General features: G+C 38.4%; 1 protein-coding gene across 1 annotated transcript in view; it reads left to right on the top strand.

Moving 5' to 3' along the window:
* Nucleotides 1–26,547, top strand: part of epas1b (endothelial PAS domain protein 1b) — a 60,854-nt gene that overhangs the window by 3,368 nt on the left and 30,939 nt on the right. The gene's annotated exons all lie outside the window — the stretch shown is intronic.

Below are 26,547 nucleotides of genomic sequence, written 5' to 3'. Positions count from 1 at the left end.
GATATGTTCACCAACTAATCATTTCAGCTCAGACTTTAACTGAAGCTACAAAATATATAAATATTGGATTATATTAATTATACATCTATAGCTGATGCATCATGAGCCAGAACCTGCAGAGCTAAAACAGGAAGTATTAAAGGTTTAAAAAGTGAGAGTCTGTTGACTTCAACACCAGTGTTTCTTATACAAGTTGTGTTATAATCATCAGCTGCATCTTTATCACTCGACTAGAATAAGTACAGTCGGTCTAGAAAGCTATATGCAGCGATGTGTTCATTGATGTGATCGGTTACAGATTATTTTGAAACAAATAAACCGCATCCTGTCCGTCATATTAGAGGTTTCCACCACCGACTGCTGGCTGGCATCCAGTCTTTGATCAGTCTAACCTCAGTAAACACTCCACTGTTGGAGTGTTTGTTGTGGTCTGTCACAGCTTTAGACACACTAACACCTCAGCAGTGTTTCTCACGTTACTTTTCCACCAGCGACTACATTAAATATCTTTATTTTTACAACCTGGCCTCTTGATACCAGAAATAGTTGAGGGCCTGTGAGGAACCCCACTCACTTCTCTCAACATGTGATTCCAACTGGAAACAATGTTCAAAGGTCAGGGTCCAGGGCAGCTGCCAGGCTGATATACATTACATGACTATGGACAGATTGATCCATTTGGGTGTATTTTCTGTCTCTTTATAAGACCTCTCACCATTATCATAGACAGCAGGGGTGTAACACTATATTCTGGTGCAATATTTACTAATAGAAAAGTGTGACTATATGAAAAAAATGTATCATAATATCAATTAAAATAGCTAAACTCTCTTGTCTGGCCATTTTACAGTTTAGTTTCATGTAAATCTAATGTAAAATATGTGCAAAAAAGATGTTTTAGAAGATAACTATTTATATATAACATTTTATTTTTATAGTCTTTAGATATTATTTGCATTTTGGGGTAAAATGTGTATAAAAAATGTATAAAAAATCACCAAAAATGTTATTTTATACATACATGCTATGACTACAGAAGGATAAAAAGAAGAATGTTCCACTGTCATCATTCATCTTTCATTAAAACTTTGTTAAAATATTTTAAGTGTATTTAACAGTAAAGTTATATCAGGTATTTCATCTTCTTCAAGACATAAAGTGTCTGTTAGATGTGTTTGCTGAACATTTTGACGTCGAGTACGTTTCTGTCCTCCTAAAACATTTCCAAAGCCACTTGTTTTTGTTTACCTCCCTGTTTGCTAGCTTGCAGTTTTTTTTTTCTTCTTCTTTGCCTTTTGCTGTTGCATCACTGTTTCTTGGCACATTACCATCACCTATCTGGTTGTGTAACAGTGTGAAACCATAATCGTGCATTGCATCGGCACGCTTGTGTGCATGTGCAAACAAAATGGAGACCCCCGTCACAAAAAACATGGCTCCGTAGCACTACTAGTGGTTAAAAACTGCATGGGGTAACTTTTGAAATAGCAAAAACATTTACATTTTGTCATTTGGCAGACGCTTTTATCCAAAGCGGATTATAAGTTTTAAAATTTGAATGAGATTTCTAGGTTATGGTATGATAAAGTATCTGGGCTTTAAAGAGGATGGATGTAAAAAACAAAAAATGTTCTCGCAAATTGTGCAAAAACTTTGTTTGATTGGCTTCCCAGAGTCTTGACACACTGCAAACATGTTTCTCGTGCAAATGATGCACAAGAGTTTAGCCCTTAATTCACCTTTTGGTTTAAAATGTCTACAAAACACTCACCAGTTTTGCTCCTTTTATTATTTTGTTTGATAATTCTGCTTTTTATGGGATATCGTTGCATCGTCGTGCCTCGCTAACTCATGAGAGAAGAGAAAGACTTGGGAGGACAGAGAGTCGTTTAACAAGACGGCGAGGTAGTCAACTATACGTAGAGGTGATCGAGATGAACATAAATCAATAAAGAATGTAAAGACAGCAGAAAAATCAGCTCTGGCTCGGTACCAGACTCTTCAGGCCTGTCAGCTCAGCGGTTCACATCACGGCGGCGCTCTGCAGCGAGCCGAGGCCTGTTTGGCACAGCGCCGCCATGCCTCTTTTGTGCGCTAACCCCTGCCTCCCAACACTACCCAAACATCACGCCACTTACAGCAGCCGCTCAACCTGCCCTCTGAAAGACAGAGGAATGCAAGAACAGACAGAGGGAGAGAGGGAGCTGTGAGTGGATTTACTGCCTCTTGTAGACAGAAAAAAAAAAAAAAAGAGATTTGTTGTATTCAGAGATGGGAAGCAATTAAGTGAATTAACTCAAGTACTCAGCTTCAGTACAGTTTGGACGTTGGGGTACTTCAGTTACATTCTGACTGACTTTGTACTTTTCCACCACAACATTTCTTATAAAAAGTGTCTTTTTATTATAAAAAGACATACTATAAAATATTTCTTTCTCTTTTTTGCTTTCTTTAATCAAGTTTTTTTTAGGTTTTTGTTATTCCTTCTTAAGGTGCTTTCTTTAAGTTTTTAAGTCTTTTTAGGGAAAGTCCAGTTCAAATGTCGAGTCCTTAAGGTCAAATCTATTATAGGGCTGCAACTTAGTTCATTATTGATTAATCTTATCTTTTCTTTTTCAATTAATAGGCCAATCACTTCACAATCAGTCTATGAAATGTTAGAAATTTGAATAAAATGTCCATAAGAATTCCTCAGAGTGGATAGTGTTTGAGTGCTTAGCCCTGATAATTAAACATCCAAGCTGTTAAATATGTATGTGCCGTTCTTTGTCCTGATGTTTTATTGTTTCAGGGTTTTACCAGGTCAAGTCTTCAGGGAGTCAAATCTCAAACGGTGTCACACAGCAGTGAGGTCGAGTCTGTAGAGTTCAAAGCTCAAGTCCTGAACTGTCGAAAGTGCAGTAAAACTAAACTCAGCTCTGGTTTTATATCAGTACCTTTGTTGACGTAGAGTCTTGTATAATCACAGATGAATTAAATGCTGACATCTTCAATAAGAATGTTTACACTAGATAAAATGGTCAGTCTAGTATTATTTCCTGCTTAGTTTGAGCGTTATTGTCAGTAATCTGATTGTTTAGAGGCTGTGATGTGGATTGGATTTCCCCAAATAATTTTCTTGGATTGTTTTGGGAAAACATTTGTACGGCTACATGACAGAGCTGGAAACTGAACCTTGGACAACACAGATGTTTTACTTTTGGTTTGATAACTTACAAGAACCACCTCTTCCCTAATGATTCCCAGACCTGAATGAAACTACTGTAGTATGCACATACACTGAAGAACAAAGATTATTAGCTTAGATTCAGTATAAGAACATGTGATGTTATTTGTTTTTTTGTCTTTTTTAGTTCTCATTTTCAGCTGAGATCTGATGAAACAAGCTTTTATATCAGCAGCAACATCAAACACCACTTCAGTCTGTTTGTCAGTTTTCAATGAGACTCACTGAGGTTAAGAATCGGCCTTTTGTACCACCAAACTTCACGGCTTGTGTTTGGGGTTTAAAGCTCTTATTCTGAGAAAGATGACGCCAGAAACAGAAGGAGACAATAGAGACTGAATAGAACAAAAAACAGATTAAAGGGCACAAAGAGAGTGAAAGACTGACCGGAGAGAGAGAGAGAGAGAGAGGCTGAGTTATTAAGTAGAGAAGTGATAAAGATGCAGATACAGTATGTTTCCCAGCTGTGTGACTCTTGCAGTTTTGTGGTTTATTGTGATTAGCTCTCTGAGGGTTCAGGACGAACAGCAGGGGCCGTTTGAAGGGTAAAAGACCAACTTGGAGTTTTAACTGAGCATGTGGCTACTGGTGAACAGTGGTGGACATTATGCTTTAGAGGCATGTTTACAGTAGATCCAGAATGAGGTTTCAGGCCGCTGCCAACAGATATTTAACACATCACTGCAGAGAGCAATTAAAGAGGTCAGAGCTGGAAAAGAGGGCATTTATACAGAATTTAAAGGCCAGTAAAGTGGTTTTCATAGAGGGTTATTGATGTCTTTCTTTAAAGTAGCTATAATTGATATTTTTCTATAATAACGCTGTAATACAGAGTGTAATGTGGTGTGTTATCAGTGGACAGAAACACGAATCCAAATGAATGATAATGTTGCTTCAAAACTTCTTTTTTTTTTTTTAGCAAAAATATCCCAGCATTCATTGTTTCCAGCTTCTTAATTGTGAGAATTGGCTGCTTTTCAGTTGGTTTTTTTGAATGTCTTTGGGTTGTTTGGACAAAATAAACACTCTGAAGTGAGTAATGGAGAAAAAATTTGGCAAATGAATCAATAATGACATCTATTGTTAGTTGCAGCCCCAGTGTAAACCAGTTCTTACCAGAATACTGTAATGTGACTCCAAAAGTTGTCCTTCCAAGCAAGTTTTTAAAAATATTAATAAACAAACTGTGAAACTGTAAAGTTGTGCAAATCATAGTTTTAGAATTTTTTTTGTATTTTTGATTTCTTTAAAATCTCATTTTCATGTTTCCCAACAATTAAAAATTAAAGTCACATTTCTTGATTTTAAAAAATACTTAAATATAATTTATAATAAATTATAATACAGACAAAATAATGAACTCTACAGGTAAAATACTGTTATTTTTTCCCTCTTTTGTAACCAACAAGAATCATAATTACATACTATAATAACATAGCTTTTTCCAAAGTGCAACATTACAGCTTTCAGCAATAAAAACAATACAAGACTCAAGATCTATAAGGTTCTGACAGAACATGTAAAAAAATGATGATGATGTGATGTTGATGATTTTTATCTCTTAAACATACACCAGCATCAAATTAGAGCAGCAGAGTGAAACTGGTGGTCTGAGGACCCTGGTCAGCTGTACAGAAAGTCCAAGGGACTTTTGGCCCCCAGTCCCCTGCACAGTGAGGGGAAACAGCAGGGGAGGAGAGGAGGTGGTCTGGGAAACCTCTCTCTGCATCTTTCCATTGTTATTTTTATCTCATTTATTCTCACTCACCCTCCTCCTCCTCCTCTCTTCAGCCACATCACTCTGCGTCATGTGCTTTCCATCTTTGTTTTTTTTCTTCTTCTGTGTCTCTTTGCTCGTCTCACATTCTGTCATATTTAAAATATTTAACCTCGACTACCAGCTGTGCTGTTTGCCTCCCCTCCGTTCGCTTTGTTTTCGTTGTCCTCCCCTCTCTTCGCCTCCATGTTTGAGATCATTTGACTATATGTTCCCCCTCTCTCCCCCTTATTCAGAACTCTGTCTCCTCGCCATTTCCTATTTCCCGTCCGCCAGCTCCCATTCTTCCTCTTCCTCTGCTACCAAAATGGCCAAGCTCCATGAGCCGCTGTGTGTCACCTGGCTGAGCTCCAGATCCCCCAGACTCCCCTCTTTCAACACTGGGGTTGATCATAAAATTGTTGCCCTCCCAAGTCAATACAGAAGCAGAGAAAACTGTAATTGTAGGCTCATAAATGTTTTGGCACGGCTGTGTTTTAATTACTTTTATGACATTTTGCATTTTTTTTGTTGTCTAAACTGCAATACTTTTTTTTGAATATTATAACTATTATGTCACAAACTTATAACATATTCAACAACTGTATATTTAGAGTATACTACCAGATGTTTTTCAGTAGAAAAGCAGATCTATTTTTACTTTATGTAATATTTGACTTTTGCTGTTACCATAGCAGCCATTTTTCTTTGAGTGTCACCACCACATAGAGGACAGTTATCCTGACTTATGTCGCTATGGTTCTGAAAGCATGTTTGGTCTAAGTTCATGTGAAATTTTACATGTTTTTATCTGATTTCTTCTATTGTGTGGCTGCCAGATTAGAAAGTTAAAACAATGTTGGTTGTTATCTATTAATTAAAGATGCCTTTAGGCTGTCTGTTGAGAATCATGAGCGAAATGTGGTGAAATTTTTTGTCATCAATCCAAAAGGGTTGTGCTCCTAGATCTCACTGTGAGATTTGTCCACCGGCGACTGATATGGAGCTTAAGCAACCAAACACAGCCTAAAGCAAAATGCTGAGTCATAAATTTAAGACCTAATTCTCACAATGTCCACCGTTGCTATGACCCACGACTACAAACCAACCAATCAGAATCCGACCATGAAATGACTCAGAATACACTTTAATACATCCCTGATAAAGAAAAAACAAAAAGATAGAAGGGAAACAGAAAGAAGTTTGCGTGACTTTGCTGCATTTTCGAACTATCAGAACATCAGATGGATGACGAGCTGATTACGTGTCTCTGCTTTCATATACTAACTATACTATTTACATTGTAGTGATAAAATTCACCACACAGTCAGCCACAATCTGACAGCCTCATATTGATATTGTACAATCTGACTCAGATTGCAACCATGCTTTTATCCGAGGCGTCTGGCACAGATGCACTGATGTAATAAACTCACGCGACCGTTGGTGTCGCACAGTCTGAAGGCCCCGTAGATGGTTGGAGGATTATCTTGGAAACATGGAGAGAGCAGCACGATTCATCCAGAGACTGTGACGGAGGCTCGAGTGGCCACTTCATGGACATGCACAATGTAATTTAACCATTAGCAAAAAAAGGTCTCTGAAATGTACCTGAATTCAGTCTATGAGAAGGAAGAGTTTCTGCAGAGTTAACAAAATGTTACAAAAGGAAGACGCCTAGTTTCCTTTTGTAACATTTTGTACATGGTATCAACACATCTACATACAGTCATGTCGGTATGTGACTGTTCCAGATCAAACAAATGATATGAAGTGAGTCACAGCTTTTAAAGGTGTTTTAAAAATGCCATGCACATGACATTTGTTTATGTACCTGAGGTAGTTCAATATGTGCAAAGCAAAATGACTGACTCTTTCCAGGAATACATAAAGTCTCAGCACCACCGTTTTCACCATCTCGTTCATGTTAAGTGTGTGTAGGTGTGTGTGTGTTTTTGAAAGGACGTCTTACAAGATTACTATCTATCTGTCTGTTTGTCCACCTGTCTCTTAAGAGCAGACAACCTTTCTCTTTCCAGCCACATTTTCAACCATTTCCACTCTCCAAAGTGAATTTGTTGGCTCTGTGGACGACTAACAAGCTTGAAAGCCAGACACTCTTCACAGGATACTTTTAGGTTTTTAGATATAACGTTCTATCAGAGGCTGTTTTCTACCTTCAAATTATGCTTTTTGGTGCCTGAAAAATGTTTTAAAATGTTGTTAACACTTGAAAAAATGTCATGAGCTACTATAGATGATCTATCAGAATAAACACTTGTTGCTGCAAAAGATAATTTTGACACATTTGCATGTCAGTGAACATTTGCAGACAGGAATTAAATTATGTTTCACCATAAAAACTTATTTATTTTATCAACTTATCAGAAGTATCATTCACAGCTGTGTTAATTTTGTGATGTCCTTGAACTTAGTCAGATTATTTTAGTAAAGACAACACTTAATTCCTTGTTTCACAAGTTTTTTTATTGTAAAAAGGTAAAAAAAAAAAAAAAAAATGAGTAAATGTTTAACCCTCATCCTACCAACATAACATACAAGATCTCTGGGGACCCCAAGAATAAACTACTGTAAGAAATAACCATCATAGCAAAACGTTGACTAATAAGTTATGTAATTAATGTCATCCGGAAAAAAAAACAACAGATTATTACTATTTTAGGGTTAGGGTTCTTTCCCAGTACGGCCCTGAGAAAAGCAGTATTTAAGGTTGTCAACAGAGCATATGAGGAAATATGTGTCTGCTAAATTAGGACCCATGGCAAACATGAACTCAATAAGTATGTTGTATGATCCACAGAAGTTAAGCAGAAGTTACTTGGAAATTATGCTGCAACAACGCACTTCAGTTTAGGGGTCAGCTCAATAGAAATTAGACAGAAACTACTTGTAAATTAAGCTGCAACAACTCACTTACTTACCATGAAATTTGAGGTAAATTCTGGGGTAATTTTTGGGGTAATTTCAACAAAATTTCAAATAACTTACTTGCTTATTATATGTACTTGCCATGAACGTTGAGACAAATTTTGAGGTAATTTCAAAGAAGTTACTTGCTAATTACCATGAAATTTGAGGTAAATTTTGGGGTAATTTCAAAGACATTTCAAAGAAGTTACTTGCTAATTACCATTTAATTACCATGAAATTTGAGGTAAATTTTGGGGTAATTTCAAAGACATTTCAAAGAAGTTATTTGCTAATTACAACCTAATTACCATGAAATTTGCAGACACGTAAAATGAAGTGTTACCGTAGTTCCATCTATTAAAACTGCATAGGTGGAACTGGATGCGTTTGACTGGTGTCCCCCAGAACCCAAATACATTGGTATTTTTAAAAAGCACTAATTGAAACAGAAAACAATGATATGAAGTCATTAGAAACAAATTGATTGCCAAAGTCATGAAAAATTGGAATGATGGAATAAAGCACCTGTGAGATATGACAAAAGGTATACATCTGGGGTCTGCAAGTACCCCCAGTCAATAGGATTAAGGTTAAAAATGTAATTAAATACAGGCTGGCTGGAGTGTAAACTGGTGTGTGAGAAGCTTCAGTGAGACCGGTGACAAAGTGAAAAACAGTACGGGACTTGCATTCCTTTCCCTTAAAGTCGCTGTAATCCTTTTCTACAGATTACACTTAGTCATTCTCGTTTTCAGTTTGCATTTCATGACATGAAAACTGATAGGCTGCTTTCTCCTTCTCTCCTCTTTCACCTCCGTTACACATATCGCCAGCTGTCTCCTAAAACACAAGTGCTGCATCATTATGACAGAAAACCTTTTTCTATTTTCTGACTCTGTACAGTGCTGCAGGGTTTAAGTTCCCCTTTAATACTCTTGATTAGAGCTGGAAAAACAGAAAACTTACCTATATTAGCATTTAAAAACATTAACTAATTGCATTCTATAGCATAGTTATATGCTTCCAGCTCTTCTCACCTTTGTTCTACATGTGAACTTGAAATTAATTAAGTCAAATGCTTTTTTTATGGTTTCACAAAAACATAAAAAAAGCATTTGACTTAATTAGATGAGCATAAGGTCGACATCTGCAATGTACTGATAATGTGCGGAGTGGACGTCCGTTTGTGGGCATACGCGAATGATGTGATGTCATAACAAGAAGGAAGTAGAGATAACTTAGTAAACGGAGCGTTCACAGCAGGCTGACGCTCTGGCTTTTGACTTGAAGGCAAAATTTTTACATACGGTCACCTCGAGTTTTGGACCTTTGACATCTGACATCATAAAAGTATAAAAATTACAAAAAATCACAAAAAGCAGAATATGTCCCCTTTAAGTGCTCTTGCATGAATCCTCCACAGTATATCCCATAATATAAAACGGTCCTGTTTAAATCTGTGCTGCTCGTTTGGTATTCTGACGGAGGGTCCCCGTCTGGTCAGCTGACCTCCCTCACACCACCTGTGGTCTCTCTCTCTCTCTCTCTCTCTGTCTCTCTCTCTCTCTCTCTGTCTCTCTCTCTCTCTCTCTCTCTCCCTCTGAGCCTCTTTGAATCAGCTAGTCTATCCCGACCATCAGCGTGGCGTGGGTGGATTTGTTTATTTGTGCCAGAATGTGTGTGTGTGTGTGTGTGTGTGTGTGTGTGTGTATGTGTGTATGTGTGTGTGTGTGCACCACCTCTCTTTCATGGACTATCAGAATCATCAGCAATCTCCTGCATCGTTCTTCCCCTGATTGAGCTGAAGTCGGGGCCCCTGTCTGGGATAGCTGTTTGTCTGTGTGTGTGTGTGTGTGTGTGTGTGTGTGTGTGTGTGTGTGTGTGTTTGGCTGCATTTCCAGAACTCTATGTTCCTCAGGATCACAGATTAGCCAGCGCTGTATTGTTGCTCTGTGTTTGTGTTCGGCCAGGCGCCACAACTACAGGAAGACCCACTGTAAGCAAGGAAAGGTGTGTGTGTGTGTGTGTGTGTGTGTGTGTTTTGGGTGTGGGCAGACTGTTTGGCCTTTTCTGACCCTAAACCACCTTTTATTATGGAAAGTAACATGTTTCACTTGAAAACAACCTGGAAATACACAAAAAACGAATGTCATAATTAGGAGCAGTCTGACATTTTGAAAAAAAAGGTGTTCTTCCAAAAAAAATCACGTGGTTTTGAGTTCGAGACTTATTTTTTTTTAATTCCACTTATTCTCAGAGTAGTTTCATGTTTAAGGGGGTTTCTGTTTTGAAATAACTTGATATTAAAAAAATAAGGCAAGTTGCTGCACCAGTACGAAGATTAACTCACTGACACTTGATTTTTAATGAAACTTCTTGAAACATTCTCATAAGTGAGATGCTCTTACTCCGCCGGGCCTATTTTTCATATTTTAGTTTTCAGTTATGAAGTCATCGGAGAGTCAGCAGGGTTTTGTCAACACACAACTCACAAAACTTTCATTTGTAATGTTTCAAGGCCAAACTGGCTCTTTGTCAGGTGAAAAGTTGTTTTTATCTGTTTCTAAGAAGCAAATTTGAGTTCAAAACATTGTACTCTTCTGACTTTTTTTTTTTTTTTTTTTTTAACGTTAGCAAGATGACAGTGTTGCAAGTCCTTCAGGAGACAGGAGTCACACTCACTCTTATTTATCTCAGCATCTGGACAAGATAAATGTGGGTGATTACACACATTTTTGTGATTCTGACAGTAGAATAAGGACAAACCTCAAACTTGGCAACCACACAATGAAGGCACAACAACCAGCTATGATATGAAAAAGACAGTTTTGCAGTTGTTGAAAGATTTTTTACACTTTTAATGGAGTGAGACTTGCAGTTTCCCCCATTGCTTCCAGTCTTTGTGCTTTGAGCTCAGCTAAACAAGTCCTGGAACTCTCTCTGAGACAAATATGACGCCAATATTCAAATCAAGTGGACTGCTCCTTTAAGACGAGGTAAAGGTCCAGGCATCAGTCAGCCTCAATGAAATCTGTAAATCTTGCAGTCCCTCAGTGAGAGTGATGTAAATGACACACACACACACACACACACACACACACACACACACACACACAGCCTAACACCTGCTCTGGTTACGGGATCTGTTTCCTATAAGCACCTCTGAGCTTGTTATCACAACAGTCACATGGACACCAGCAGTTAATGTTAGGGGCCTGTGTGTGTGTGTGTCTGTGTATTTCCATGCATGGACAAACCTGACAATTTAGTCCAAAGCTGAATGCATGCAAGATGAGAAAGCTCTTAGTGGAAAGAGGAAGGTGAGTTTATCTCCTACTTGTGATTTAATGACGCTGCAGTTTTTTTTAGTCTCCGGTGTCACCGTGCTGACTTTACTAACGAGAAAAGTTCTTTTGCACCTCACTAGAACTCCGTCAGCGCTGATTTAAAGAGTAACACTTGTGCTTTCTTAAATTACATGAGTGTATTTAACTTATATTTCACTATCCTGTTGATTTGACTTATGTAATTTTGATGCAAGAGTTATAAAACCAGTAAAGTGCACATGCAGCTATACATTCCTGCGGTGCCGCCACACAGGAGAAATTTCCAGAAGCTCAAGTGTGGACTAGACACTCATAGAGCAGCAGGAGTTTTGTTGATTCTCTTGGTTTTTTGATATTTGATACTACAGACACATTTCGGTCAGGACTTAAAGAGCACTGAGGTTTGACTAACAGCTGGCCTTTGACAGTGCCTGATGAAAAATATGAATCAGGAAGGTAAAAATGCGTGATTTGCTCCTGCAGTACAAGTGAAAGTAGGTGGGTCAGAGCTTAAGCTTCGTTTTGGTGTGCAGAAAACCCTTATCTTTATTTTTTTATATAATTTCAGCAGTCTGATGATACTTCTTCTCCATGAATGTATGAATAAAGTACCTTTTTTTTCTTAATTTTGTGCAAATATTCTCAGCTTCTTCACATTATTAACATGTTAGTGCACTTGGAGCTAAAGAAGCATCATTTTAATTTAACAGAAAGCTGAATTCACTATTTTTATGTGTGCAGAGATGAGACAGCCTTCATTTTCGTTGCATATTTTCCAAATGACATAAAAAAAAAGTTGTTTAAACACGTTTTAAAATCAAATAGCATGCATTTAAGAATGAATTAAAAAATTCATGTCGACACAAGTAAATCTGCTGTAATTTCAACTGTAATTCTTTAACACAGATTGCTTTTGTGTGTCACGTTACGGTTTGTGTATAAATTAATGTACATGAAGGTCATTTTCTTACATTAGTACATGAGCACTGATACAGTCTAAGATAACCCTGGACAAGACGCACTTTATCTCCTCATGTTTGCATGCAGATGCAAACAGATGAAGCATTATGCAGCGCTGCAGGGGAAAACTGTATTAACAGTCTCATTACTGCCGGCGGAGGAAAGAACAGACGCAATATGTTCGAGAGCGGCGGCTCTGACCTCTCTTTATTGTTTTTATTTGTTTGTTTTGTTAAGATTCGGGGCCGAACATGAGACCTACGTGGTTTCTAACCTTGTGTTTGCATGTGACCGTGTGTGCACATGTGTCGTCCTGTTTCCCCTCGGGCCGCCGTTAGGAAGCTTTGACTGACATGTTAATCAGCGAGAGAAAGAGAAGTGATTGAAAAAGCTGGAGGGAGTGTAGCGAGAGAAGAATGAACAAGCGATGAGGGTGGCCTGGATGGTTGCTGTCACACCTCCCTCACTCCGAAACAGAAAAGGGAAAGACATTTTTACTTTGCCCATAAGATACACTCCCTTCAGTTGAGGTAAAGAAAAAAAAAACTGCATTAATCCACCTACAATCCAGTTTTAATTAGTTCATTTAGATGTGAAATTACACAACAAAAAATATCCATCCTCAAGTTATTTCTGAGTTCTGGAACATGTATTTTCTTACAGTATAACAACTTTCATATCTCCTTTCATTATATTAAGATTAAGATATCTGTCAATATTTCAACTTTTTACCCATAGAAATGAATTTGCATCAAGAACTGTGTTTGAATCTTGCAACAAGATAGAATAAAGTCATTCGCTGCAACAGAATGGAGTAAAATGAAATTTTGGATAGTAGAAAATGCATTTTCTTGAATAATAGACTAACTGTTTTGTCTTTAAGGTGTCAGAAGATACCAAAAAAAGTAAATCACAACTTGTCTGACCAACAGTCATAACCCCAAAGTTATATAAAGACAAAGAAAAGCAGCAAATCAACACATTTGAGAAGCTGAAACAAATAAATGTTTATTCTGCTTGAAAACGACAAATCGATGAATCGACTGTTTCAGCTCTAATTTAAGGAGAATCAAGTCAACAACAAATCAAAAAAATCAGTGGAAGAATCACAATTGACACTTGTGCAGTAGAAATTTTGAAATCTGATGGTTTTCCTGACAAATTTCAAGACTACTGATCAAGTCATTTATATGCTAATAGCGATTAGCACCTGATCAATAAGAGCATCCCTATGGAAGGACTTGTGTTGAAAGTAACCCTGACAGTTTGTTGACTGCTGTTGTCGCCTCTTTTTCATTGCAAATTGTTGAATTATTTAGCGCTCGCTGTCGTTCGTTATGTAACCAAGTCTTTAAACACGAACATAACGATGTGTGATGACCGGGCGGAGACGCTCCTGTAAGTTTTCATTAGTGAGTCACTGCATTCATTGTTGAAAATGTTTGATTTTACAATTACAGTGCTGGGGCCTTAATGTCACGACTTCAAATGGTTCGCTCTGTGTTCCCATTCTTCAAGCACAATGGTCTCATACTTCCCTCTGGCAAAACGAGCGCATATTTCTCGGTCCAGTCATCCTTTTAAAAAAACATGTTTTTCACTGTAAACCTTTCTGTTTTTTGCATCAGCTAGTTTCGAACAAGGCGTTTTACTATTTCAACTGGAGCTCCTACATTCCACGACAACCTTGCCAACTGCTGCTGACTAGTGGGCGTCTGAGTGATGACAGCTGAGCTGATGTGATAGCAATGCATCACTTTAAAAGTAGTCCGGGTCAGGTAGCGGTTAAATTTTGTCTTTTTGCCTGCTGAGTATGTATGGACGAGGCAACCTTTTTAAGCTGAGGTGAAAACTACTGTCCTGTGTGTGTGTGTGTGGCATCTTGCCTCATGTGTGCTAACTGGCCGTGTGACCCTCTTGTGGTTTAGAGTGACAGCGTTACTTCTGTCACACAGGTTTCAGAATGCCAGGTATTCATTTTCTAACTGCTTTGCACTCCGCCTGCGTGTATGTGTGTGTGTGTCCATGTATTTATTTATTTTTCTATCTGCATTTACTGCAAGCGTTTATATCTCGAGTCTCAGTCCACAGCAGCCTCTTAAGAAAACTTGCGATGACTGAAACAAAATCCGGCCAAACACAACACAAACAATCTTTGCACGCTGCAGGTATCCTTTTTTAGGGCTTCGCATGCAATGTTTGCGTGAGTGCAGGAGGATGAAAATAGCTGGCAACCCGCATCGGCTCGGCCTAGGTTGCTATTCTCAAAAGTGTAAAAGCAGCTTCAAGAAGTGCCAATGAATCAGAGCAGAACAATGAATGTTATCTCTGCTTTTACATCATTTTCTGGAGAGACCAGAAATGAGAGCTGTGACTCATGTGATGTTTTCAACCCGTTTGATACATGTCATGATAAAGTGTCAAAACTGCGGAGGTCAATATTCGAGCTTTTTTGGATTCTATTTTGGGTAACAATGCCTCTGTTAGCATTTAAAATAAAATTTTCTTTGTTGTCCCCTCATCATTCCTCATGGCCCCTTAAAGCTGTGACCTCACTGTGTACGTACGTGTGTCTTTGTGTTTTGATTGCATGTTCGGTCAGTGGGTGGTGTGTCAGGTTGCAGACTGAACTTAAGTGACAGAAACTTGGGCTGCGGTACATTCGACCTCTGGCTTGTTTGTTTGTCTTCATGTGTTCGTTTGCAGCTCAGGGACAGAGGATGACTCCAGGGGGATTTCTGCCAGTAGCAGCTGAGAGGGCACGAGGGCCAGCCTCGCCTGTTGAAACGTCTATGTGTGTGTGTGTGTGTGACCTTTTTGTAAGACCTTTTTAATCATCACAAGACACTGCTGTGACAAGCATGGTGTTTATTGGCCACATATCTCTAATTGGCTGCAGTTGAAATAGTCAGTCATGAAGATCGTGTGTGTGTGTGTGTGTTTGTTTGTGCAAGAGAAAAAACCTCAACATAGACGGTTTTATTTATGAATGGCTGTTAGGTTTGTCTGTAGTGTTATACCAGGATCAGACTACATCTCTCTCTTTTACGATGGCCACCATGTCAGATTAGTCGGTCATAGTGCCATAAATTCTTGACGTGTCTTGCTCGGGAGACTGGCAACGCTACAAGTATGACCCCAACAAATCACACCAGACACAGAAAGTCAAAGCTGTCCAGCGGCTGTCTGGCCGAGTCGCATTTAGTGTGTCAGACAGCGGGGAGAGCAGCGGCTCATCTCTGCCTCCTCCACAGACCGATTAGTTATCAGTGACTATATGGTGATACACAGAATATATAACTGAAAAACTCATAACAAAATCAACAAAAGAAATCAAGAAAATGGCATATATGAACATAATTTCTAGGAGACAGGGTTGAACACACACTGACACATGACCTTTAGCACACACAGGACAAACAGAAGAAATAGTCAAAGTACAGTAAGATGTGTTGATTGAGGAGCACAGTACTAAAACTGCTGCTTTTCTATACTGATGATGTGCGTCCGTGCTGTGATATAACACGGCAGCGTATCCTCTGAATCACTGCAAAGGAAACAAGATGCTGCCGATGTGGGCGCTTACGTAGAAAACTATCAGTATTGGCATGTTGTCGGGCTGGTGTGTGTTGTGCTGTTTTAACACAAAAGGCTGGTATCAGTTGGATCTCTGTACATTCAGTACAGATATAGTTATAAGACATGTTAAGCCCTAGCTTAGCACAGATTGGAGTAACTCCAAAGCCGTCGTATTTACAAGTTGTGTTGTGTGTGTTTAATACGTGTAGAAAAATGAAAATGAGGCATAGTTGGTGTGAAAAGCAGTTGGTTTTAATATTGGAGTTACTCACTGACCAGTAACATAAGGGATCAGTGACTGCAAACACCATCACTGAAATCCTTCCACGTTTGCACAAGATTTTCAGTCTCTTTCCAGTCATTGGTCATCCCTTAATAGTCAAATCACACAGGTACTGTTACAGTTTGAGTCTTTTCTAATAGTTTTGTACATATAAAAGTCCAGATTTATGAAAAAGTGCCCTGCATTCTCACTGTATGCTCTAATGTAGATCCATTTTTAAGTTAACCAGCAGCCCAAACTTGCTGAAAAGTATAATTTTTTTCCTTAAATTTTTCACAAATTTGAGGGTTTTTTTCTCCTAATGTTCTTAATTTGAGTCTTCTTCTATTCCAACACCAGCCGTAATATATAATCACATATAAAAAGCGTGGCCACTCTTGATAAATAAACTTTACAGGCTGGTGATTACTTTCTGTGATAATTAGTCATTAACTTCATTAAACAGTTTTCCAGTTTCTCAGTTTCCCATCGTCTTTCATCGTGCTACAGTGACCTAAATACTGAACACACAAAAGTGAAATAGTTTCTGACGTTACAGCAGTAAGCTGATCAAAGTACCTTGTGCTGGTTATAATGGTAATAATCACTTCATGTCACATCATCAGCACATCACCACCTGACTCTCTCTGTTGTTGGCTGAAAAAAGGGGGGAAAAAGTCTTTTAAAATATCCTTATAAAAGAAAGAAAATAAATCCGGCCTTCAAAAGCCTTTCAAGTGTTTTTCTGGATGTTTGAAAGATGTCCAACCTTTATTGGGATGAGTTGTTTGAGTGACCGAAACAGTAATTGGTTGAACTCACATGTATTTTCCACATGGCTTGATTGCATGAACTCAATGCCCTCCGCAGCAAGACTGTTGTGTCTTGTCCAATATGTGTCTGCGCTGTGCGGGAAAAGGTGAACATTGAAGTTTATTTATACCGCGGGTTTCTATCAGACGTTACAAACTGCGTCACAAAAAGAGAAAAAAAACAGACACGACGTGAGAGTGGGAAAGCTAAACAAAGGGCAGGTTTAAACAGGTACTGTAGTTTAAAGGCATCCACTGATTTGAAGTCCCATATAAGAGAGTCCCAAAGTTTAGGAGTGACAAACTGGGTTGTCGCTGGCTGATATAAAGAACTCAGTGACCTGTCAGTGGGACTGTAGTATCTCACTTATGTAGGTATGCAACCGCCCATACAGAGCTCTGAATGTGGTCACAGGAATCTTAAAGAGGATTCTTGTTTTGATGGAGATTCAATGTCAAGAAAGGTGTCCAACCACTAGTCTATAGATTATTCCATGAGAGTAAATGAGTATTTTTTCATTCCCCAATAAGCAGGTCAAAAATCCAATAAACATTATATTCACAATGATATAAAACTGCTAAAATAATCAAATTCTCACCTTTTGAGAAGCTTGAAAAGGCAAATTTCCTGCCTATTCTTGCATGATTCTGTAAATGACAGAAGCGATTACTCAGTTATCAGAATCATTATTTGTTGATTGACTAATCATTCAGCAGTATAAGTGAGCCATAGTTTGCCATGAATGCATGAATGATCAACTATAGGCCTCACCTTTACCTTACTGTGAGTCAAAGTGAACAAGTTCTAGCAATAAATTTAGTCATTGTGAAGAAAAGTTCATGTGAGAATGTTATTACCTGGTTCTTGGATCCTGTTGTAGTTTGAATATGTTTCAGTAATCACATTACATCACAATTACATTACAGTTACTTATCCAGTAAGGCTATGTTACTACCATATCATATCAGTTTGGTCTTGGCGTTGATTCTACAAGTCTCTGGAGCTCTTCTGGAGGGATGAACACCACTCTTCAAAAAGATATTCCCTCATTTGGTGTTTTTCAGTGATTGCAGTGTCCGCCAACTCTGAGATGTTATCTCTGTCTTCTGTCTTAAATCCAAAAAAAAGTCACCCTCAGATTCTCCTCTGGTGACAAGTTCAGGAGGCAGAAGTTCTTGCAGTGGGTCACAACTCAGCACTCAGTGGTGAGCAGCATCTTCGTGCTGAGAACTGATGCCTAGTTGGGTGCAAAGGCTATTCAAGCTTTCTGATGGGAATGTCAGTGATCCTGCATAAGGCATCATATAAGGACTTCCACCTTGTTTTAATAGGAACCAGAAGCTTTCTTTCTGCTAAATTTCTCCACGCTCTCTGATGCTACAGTTGACCTTCTAGCTTTTGTCCACAGCCCCGAACATTTGGCGATGGCACTCCTGCACATCGCTTTGGTTTCACTGCTTGACGACAGCCATTTCTCTATGTCCCTGGTACATATATATGCTCCCTTCCTCATCTTCTGCTTCAGAGTCAGACTCGGAACCAGTTTTCTGATTCACCTGGAACGCCTCAACAAAATTGGAACCATCGTTGGTGACGGTCACTTTCCCGCTTAGGCCATATGATGCGTGTATCTGCTCGATCTCACTGGCAATCGTGTCGTGCTTTCAGCTTTCATGTGCTGCAAAGTAGAGGGATGGACCCAGTGCGCTATCATTCCCATAAAACTCTTATTGTGTGCTGTCCATGAGTCAGCTGTGTTCCAACCCCTCAAAAGTTGTTGAGGTAGCTAGCAGATATTTTTCTGTCAGTTACGGTTCAACATGTTATACAGCATCATAGGGATTTTATTAATGCTTTTAAGGAAAGATGGAGACTCTATAGTTGATATTGGTAGCATCTCCTCCACCACATAACCAGCTACAAGCTCCTTAATCTCGCTCTGAGTGACAGTTTTAGCTGAGCTAAAAGCTAGTCGTGGCTGTTTCGGAGCCGTAGCGCCGGCATCGTTTTTCCTCCTCGACGGGCCGTTCCACCAGCGTTGAACTGCGCTCGGCTCGCAGGTGCTTCTTCAAATTTGAAGTTGAGTTCTGCGCTGCTGACAGATACTTATTTGGGCACAATTTGCATTTCACTGTGATGTTTTCACCCATAAATTCAAAATGATGCAAATACTTCCACGTCAAAGGCTTTCCTAGTCGTGCTATTTTTTTCCCACCCGCATAGCACGAAGACCTGCCCCCCCCCTCCCTTACTCTGACCCTGATATTCTTTCACTCCTCAACCTAACCAATGAAGGCAACTAGTACTAGTAAATCAGAGGCAGAGTAGGGCGAGTCTTTGCAGAATGCGGGTCGGTGCAGAGCCTGTTGTTGTGTGCATGTGTGCACATTTCTCTGCAGGAGGGAAAAAAATAATGAAAAGTAACGGATGCTTATTTGAAAGTGTAACTAGGTAACCGATCACTTGCATTGCAAAACTAACACTTTACATGACTCCTTACATCAAAAAAGTAAGCTGAGTAGCACCGACACTGCTCAACACCGTACAGTAGCTGAGTAAATGCACTTGGTTACCTCTGACATCTGGTGTGTGTGTCTGTGTGTGTGTGTGTGTGTGTGTGTGTGGGTGTGGGTCAGTGAGTACATCAGAAGGCTCGGTGCCCTGGTGAAGCGCTGTGACTCCCATTGTTTCGTATCCTGAAATAGTCTGCTGGGATCTGCGGCAACAATGGCCCCAGACAATCAAAGAGTGGCACCACACACACACACACACACACACACACACAGACACACACATCCAGGAGCTAGTTGAAGTTAGCTGCTCCGGTTGACTTGATTGAGTGCAAGCGATCGGTAGCTGTCTGCTCTACTGTCTGCTGGCTCATCAGTAATGAGGGTTTTGGGAGATTGTCAGTCGGGGTTAATGAGTTTAAATCTCAGATAGACAAGCGGGGAGACCCACTGATGGGACATACACTCGATGAGATAAGATAATGGTGCTCTGTGCTCTGCCTTTCCTGTTAATTGTATGTTATCTTCCCCTTAATATGTGTGTGTTTGCATGTTTGATTGTGTGGTTTGTGTGTTTCTGTGGGGTCTAGATTGTGGCTGCAGGGGGAAACTGTGATTTTCAAAAAAAAAACTGTCGCGCTGTGATTGTCCTGCTACTAAAATTAGCAACGATTTACGCTCTTTTCACCTGTTTCGACAACATGGTTTTCTTATAAAGAAGCTTTGCACAAGAACCTAGATTAACTCATTAAGGCACAGCTACATTGCAAAAAGTAATGTTATTCCTTTTAAAACGTGACAAAATATGAATGCATTAAGAATATTTCAGCTTGTTTCAAATGCACACTAATATGTTTCAAGTAAGTATTGAAGTATTGTTGTTTTTTCAAGATGCTAATTTCTGCAAAAATTCGCAAAACAAGTTGGTTTCTTTTGGAAATGGTTGAAATATTCTGAATGCACAGATTTTTTTTCCCCTTGATTTGAGAAACTAAAAGTTTTTAGGACTCGGTTATATAGAAATGACTTGACTTAAAGTGAAGAAGAGTGTTTGGATGGTTTCTGTGAAGACGGCTCAGAAATGCTTCCATTAATACAAATCAAAGGGGAAAAAATGAAAAGAATAAGAAGAAAAATGGAGAAACTATAAAACATTTGTGGTGTAAAACAATACTGATACTGGCAAATTCCCAGATTATTAAATGAGCGACTTTATTTAATGACTTATTTTATTTAATAATGACTTTTTTGGTTAAAATGATACCAATAACAACACGAGTTAATAATGAAAATCTCTTCCAAATATTAAACCTCTAGAGAGGTTCATGTGAGCGCCTGTTAATATCACTAATAATCACTCAAAATGTCAAAAACTGTATTTTAATTCTTTCATAACAGTTTGTATAGAGACTGTAAAGGCTCGGGAAGATTTTTTCAGGTGTCCTGGTTTCCGTGTCTGAGCTGTAAGGTGGGGCAGGGCGGGCGGGGTAGAGGGCATCAAAGAGAAGGAGAGAACATGTCGGCCTATTTTAGAACATGGCCTCCCCGCCTCCGTCTGGGCTTCAAAATCCCAGAAACAAACTGTGTGTGTTTGTGTGATTTTTGTTAATGTTGGCAGTGATGAAGTGCATTGTTGGATTGAGTGAATAAAGTGCTGGCACACTTGCTCAAATTCAATTTAGACTTGGACTCAGCAAGCTGCCGCTCAGAGTGTACACACACACACACACACACACACACACACACACACACACACACACACACACACCTTAAAGAGTGTTAAAGTTTGAAAAACTTCACTCTCACCACTTAAGACCTTAATTTCACCATGATGTTGCCAACGATTATTTTTATTATCGATTAATCTGTGGATTATTTTCTCAATTAGTGGGTTGGTTCATAAAATGTGAGAAATGTTGATCACTGTGTCCTAAATACCAAGATGCAAACTATAACTGTCTTGTTTTGTCCCGACCAACAGTCCACAACCTAAAGATATTAATCTTACTGTCATAGAGGACTAAAGAAACCGGAAAATATTCACCTTTAAGAAGCTGGAAACAGAGAAATTTAGCTTTTTTTTCTTAAAAAATGGCTCGAAACACTTAATCAGTTATCAAAATAGTTTGGCGATTAATTTCCTGTCGATCAGCTAATACGCAACCAATTTGCACAAGCAAATGCCCATTGTTGGTAAGTATGTACGTCCACTGGTTTTTTATGGTTTTGTTTCAACAGCTTGGCTAAAATAGAACTTTGCTGATTTAACATTACAAGTCAATTTATTTGTATATTGCAGTTTTATAAAATTGTTGGACTCTTGATGGACAGTTTTAAAAAAAAAAGTGTTAAAATCAATGCAGTTTCTTTATTCCGCACATTCTTCTTCCTTGTCAAAACCTGGCGCCTACATTACCCACAATGCAACTCAACCACCAATAGTTAAGTTGAAGATTCCGGTGTGTTATGCTAGTAGTGGCTAACATGTCCTGGAGCTGTTAGCTTGCTGCAGAGACGAGGAGCGGCATACCTCACTTCTTACTTTTCAAACGTGTCTTCAGCCCCGACTGATGCTGACTCAAGTGACATCATATGAGGCACCTTATCAGTTTTCACACAGCTCCCTCTGGAGTACTGCCCAACACCTGGAAAATCAGTGGAGTTCCCCTTTCACCAGTGTCAAACTTCTCTGGAAACACCTGGAACAAAAAGTAAATGATCTAGGTATTATTAACTTTTCCACCAAAATGTGTAAATTGCATATAAATGTAGAGTAAACACTATTAACTGGCTGTTGTCTTTTATAGCACGGTGAGATACACAAAGTGTTTTTAGGTTTAAGGTAAAATCCCTGCAAGGACACAGAGAAATTCCTCTTTAAACACATTTGGCAAAGATGTTCCTGACTGTTTTTCATCTTTTTCTTTGTAATTTGTTTCATCTTGTTTGAAGTTTGTGCTGCTCAGTGTTTCCTTACTTATTTGTTTTGGCATTTAATTCTTTTTTTTTTATATTAAGTTTCAGCCACAGAATTGATTTTTCTGCACTGTGGCTGCATGAGTTTCTGTTTGCATGTTACTTTATCACTCTACTTTTTGGTTTTTTTTATTGCCAAAATAGTTGTCCTTTTGCACTGTTGTATTTTTTTTTTCTGGTCCTGCATGTTGCAGGTCTGGTGCAGATGTGATCCACAGTGATAATCAGCGTCATGTCACCACAGAGGGAGGGTATCTAAAGTTCAGCAGGGCAGAGAGCTACACATCATACACATCATCTGTTGTGGTTTTTGAAGTTATCATCGTCTTAGAGCCTGCAGACAGATCAGAAGTTGAAAAGCTCTTTGTTCAGGGAGATTTTTTAACTTGAAACACTTACAAAGCTAAACGCTTTAAATCATCCTCATGGGACTCGTACGGGAGTCTTTATGAGGCTTGTACTGACTCTCTGTCATTGTGTTAACACGTGCTTGTTTTTATGTCTTGATGACAGAAAAACGACCTTGCAGTTGCTCCTGTGGTCCTTGGAAATAAAATGTGGCAAAAGCAAGGATGTTAAAATGTTCCGTCTTGGGACTGATAATATATTTTATTACTGTTGTGCTTCGTACATATTGTTTACTGTCGTCTGTAGGGTTAAAACATAACATGCTTCTATATTCTATCTTCAGAGCTCCTGCAAAATTTAGATCTGGAGGTTTTAACGACATTTACATGGTGACAGATGACATAAAATGCACACATGCTTTTCCTAGGTGTGACTGTATGCATGTAGCAATATGAAAACGTATTTGTCTATAATACAGTATAACAGAACGGAGATGAATGCTAGAATAAAAATATACAAATACCAGAAGAAAACAGGAAAAAAAGGACGAAGTAAGAAAAGTCTGTTCCATTTCCAACTTTATATTTACGTGGAAGGTCTGATTCTGTTTTTTGGACTTCAGTCAATGGCACAATTTGTACAGAGGAAATAATTCAAAGTGCTTCACATAAAGACTTCCTCATGTCTCCAAAAATGTAGAATTCTCTAATGACTAAATATTTATTCATGATTAATGATACATCTCATGTGTAATCACAGTAAAGATAGTTAATCATGGTTTTAATAGAGAGCTGAGCCAAATAGTTTTTTTTTGTCTTGTGCATATCAAAGGCTGAGAGCAAATAAAGTGATAGAGCAGCCAAACTATATAAAATATTATATATAATAATGTATATTTTCATATTATTATAACTTTATCTTTTAGGAGTTTCAGTCTCGTTGTGCCCACATTGGGGTGTTTTCTTAAATTAAAACATCAACAATCCCTTTTTTCAGCCATCATCAATATGCATTTATTGTATCAGCATGTTTCCATGTTTGCAGCACACAATAAAAACTGCACAGTAATTGCATTTTTTTATCTTATCAAGATCTACAATATTTACCATCCCTGCATGTCTATATATCACTGACGAAATGGTTATTCATGGAAAGGTTCGAGGCATTTTCCAGCTTATGCAGGAGCTTATGTTCGCTGCTTGTGATGATGCGGGTCTGAAATGACGAAGTGGATTTATTAAACGCAGCAGGGAGACTGTGTGACATTATGGTAATGGTGCTGTTATTATTTATGAACCCAGATGCTCCTGCTGTTGTGTTTTTTTTGTAATGATTCAATGTCTCATACAGTGTCTCATACAAACGAGTCCACAGAGGTATTTAACAGAGAAGATGTACAGTAAGACTAAACTAGACTAAAGCATAAGACAGAACCCAGATAAAGCCAAACTCTGTGTATGATTTCCTAATATGGCTTGTTGTGCTGCTCTCTTGGATCAGGAACCGTACTTCTGTCTGTTTGAGCTTTGACATCAAAATATGACTCATTTCATTTTCAGAGCGTAACGCCAGGAAAAACAAACCGATGACATGAATTTAAAAATGTATGTAAACAGCATTTAGCTATAGAGTGACGTCCGAGAAAAGGTTTTTGAGGATTTGCAGTTTGCTGGAATAAAATGTCTATTGCTCTCTTAACCTGAGGAAATGAAAATAATCATCTGTTTCCTCATCTTTAAACAATTGTCCACTTCAAGGTTTCCTTTTAAAGACAAATTGGCATCTATTAGAAGCCATTACCCTCACATGGAGCGTCTGCCACCCTCCATGTTTCGTGGCTGGCCTCCAAACACGTAGCATCCTCCTATGTTTGCAAAGTTCAACTTCTTTTTTATTGTTTTTTTTGCTCAACAGGCAGCTTGCTCAATCCAAATCAAAATGAACAAGTTGAACAAACAAACACATGGTGACTCAGTACCATGGATCAGTTCACTGACCATTATCTCTTGTTGATAATGTGGTTGAAAAAAATATATCAGAGAAAATTGTAACAGAAGATACATTCACTAAAGCATTTTGGCTGATTTGGAAATAGTAGTTATATTAATAGTAATGTTAAAATGATCATTGTTTAGGAAGGCACAGATGGATTGTTGTAGAGACAAAATAGGCCACGTTTAGGTAATATTTGCTCCTTATTTCCAGCGATGTCTGTTTTGTGTTTTCCTGTTTCTACATTTATGATCATTTCTCTCGTCCACATGTTATAATTCACCATATAATGGCAGTAACAGCAGTATCCACTCCACTGTGTTGACCAGTTAGTCTTTCTGGGAACTAGTGAATATCCAGAGTCAATGGATGCTAGAATAGCCTCCAGCCTTCACAGGGTTCTGGATCAGGTTTCAGTGAATAATAATCATAGTGTAAAGTAAGTTAATGTTTTATTCCTAAAACATAGAGGTGGATGAACCGCAGTACTTTTTGAGCACCGACCAAATTAGAAAGTACTTTATATGTAGAAAACAGTCTGCGCTTACATTTGGTCAGATTCTTTGTCTTGAGTTTAATCCATAGTCTTATGAATTATATATTCTAAGTTTAACCATACAAGGGTCATGTGTAGACAACATTTAGCAAATAACATTTCATTTGTATTCGTTTGGTTTATAAAATGGAATCCATATTGGTTTATAAAACCTCAAATGTGTAGTTTTGTCCCGACCAACAGTCCACAACCCAAAGATATCCAGTTTATTATCATAGAAGACTAAAGAAACCAGCAAATATTTACATTTAAGAAGCTGGAACCAGAGAAATATTAGTATTTTTGGATTGATTGATTATCAAAATATTGCTGCAGCTCTAGTTGCTTTGTCAGTTAGGTAATTATTTACCTTTTGAATGTTGCGTTGGTGTTTGTGGTCTTGTTCTTTTATCTTTTTGATGAACACAGTTTGAGCTTTAGATGTTTAGACTGAGAATATTTTGTTCGATCTTCACGTCCTCAAAGGGCTGTTTGAAGGTTAAGAGCTGGTTTTAGGGTTAAGGGTCGAGTTGGGTTTAGATTAGGGTAAAGTTAGACAGATTGATGGATATGTAGGTAAGAGATGACTATCAGTCTGTCTCCTCTGTTACTGGCTGTTACTCCTCATGAGTTTTTCTGTACAACACATGGTGTGAGGTACAACTGAAACCAACCTAACCAAAAACCGTTTCCCACCACTGACCTGACTTCCTCCCGCATCTCAGACAGGGAGATCCCCCTCCTCAGGGAGACTGACATCAGAGCAAGATGTCACTTATGTACTTGTTCATTTCTTAGTCATTCCCTTATCACACTAGTGTTTGTTCAGTTACACTACCTGTTATGTTAACCTTCAATTCCTACTGATAGTGTTAATACACATCACTATCTCAGGGCCGCTTAAGTTAACAAAGTAATGACAGACAAACATTATTTCAGTTGCTTTTATTGCTATTTTCATTATACAGCTTGACTAAGTTATTGAGTCAAGAAATTCTCCTTTATCTAAGTGTCTTACCATTTGCAGGAAATCTTTGCGTGGGAGGGGGCCGTCCGTTTAAACAGGGCAGAGATGCAAACCACATTTGAAACCGAGAAAATACCTACGTTGCACGCCATCCCCCTTCTCAAAAAAGTTAAAATGCCAATGTGTTATGACGAATATTTTTTAGTTTCTTGATTTGGCATTTTTCTACAGTCTATTGTCGCCATCAAATTTTTTCTCTAAAGTGTAGCTTAATTAACCAGTTTGACTTGGCAGCTCCAGAAAAACTTTGTAGAGAAAAACAACACTTTGCTGTGTTTTTACTTTTTTTTTTTGTTTTTTTTTTTT

The sequence above is a fragment of the Thunnus thynnus genome, chromosome 14, assembly GCF_963924715.1.
Source record: "Thunnus thynnus chromosome 14, fThuThy2.1, whole genome shotgun sequence".
In the NCBI taxonomy this organism is placed as follows: Eukaryota; Metazoa; Chordata; class Actinopteri; order Scombriformes; family Scombridae; genus Thunnus; species Thunnus thynnus.
The sequence above is the reverse complement of the archived record's forward strand: the minus strand, read 5'-3'. Positions and strand labels throughout refer to the sequence as shown.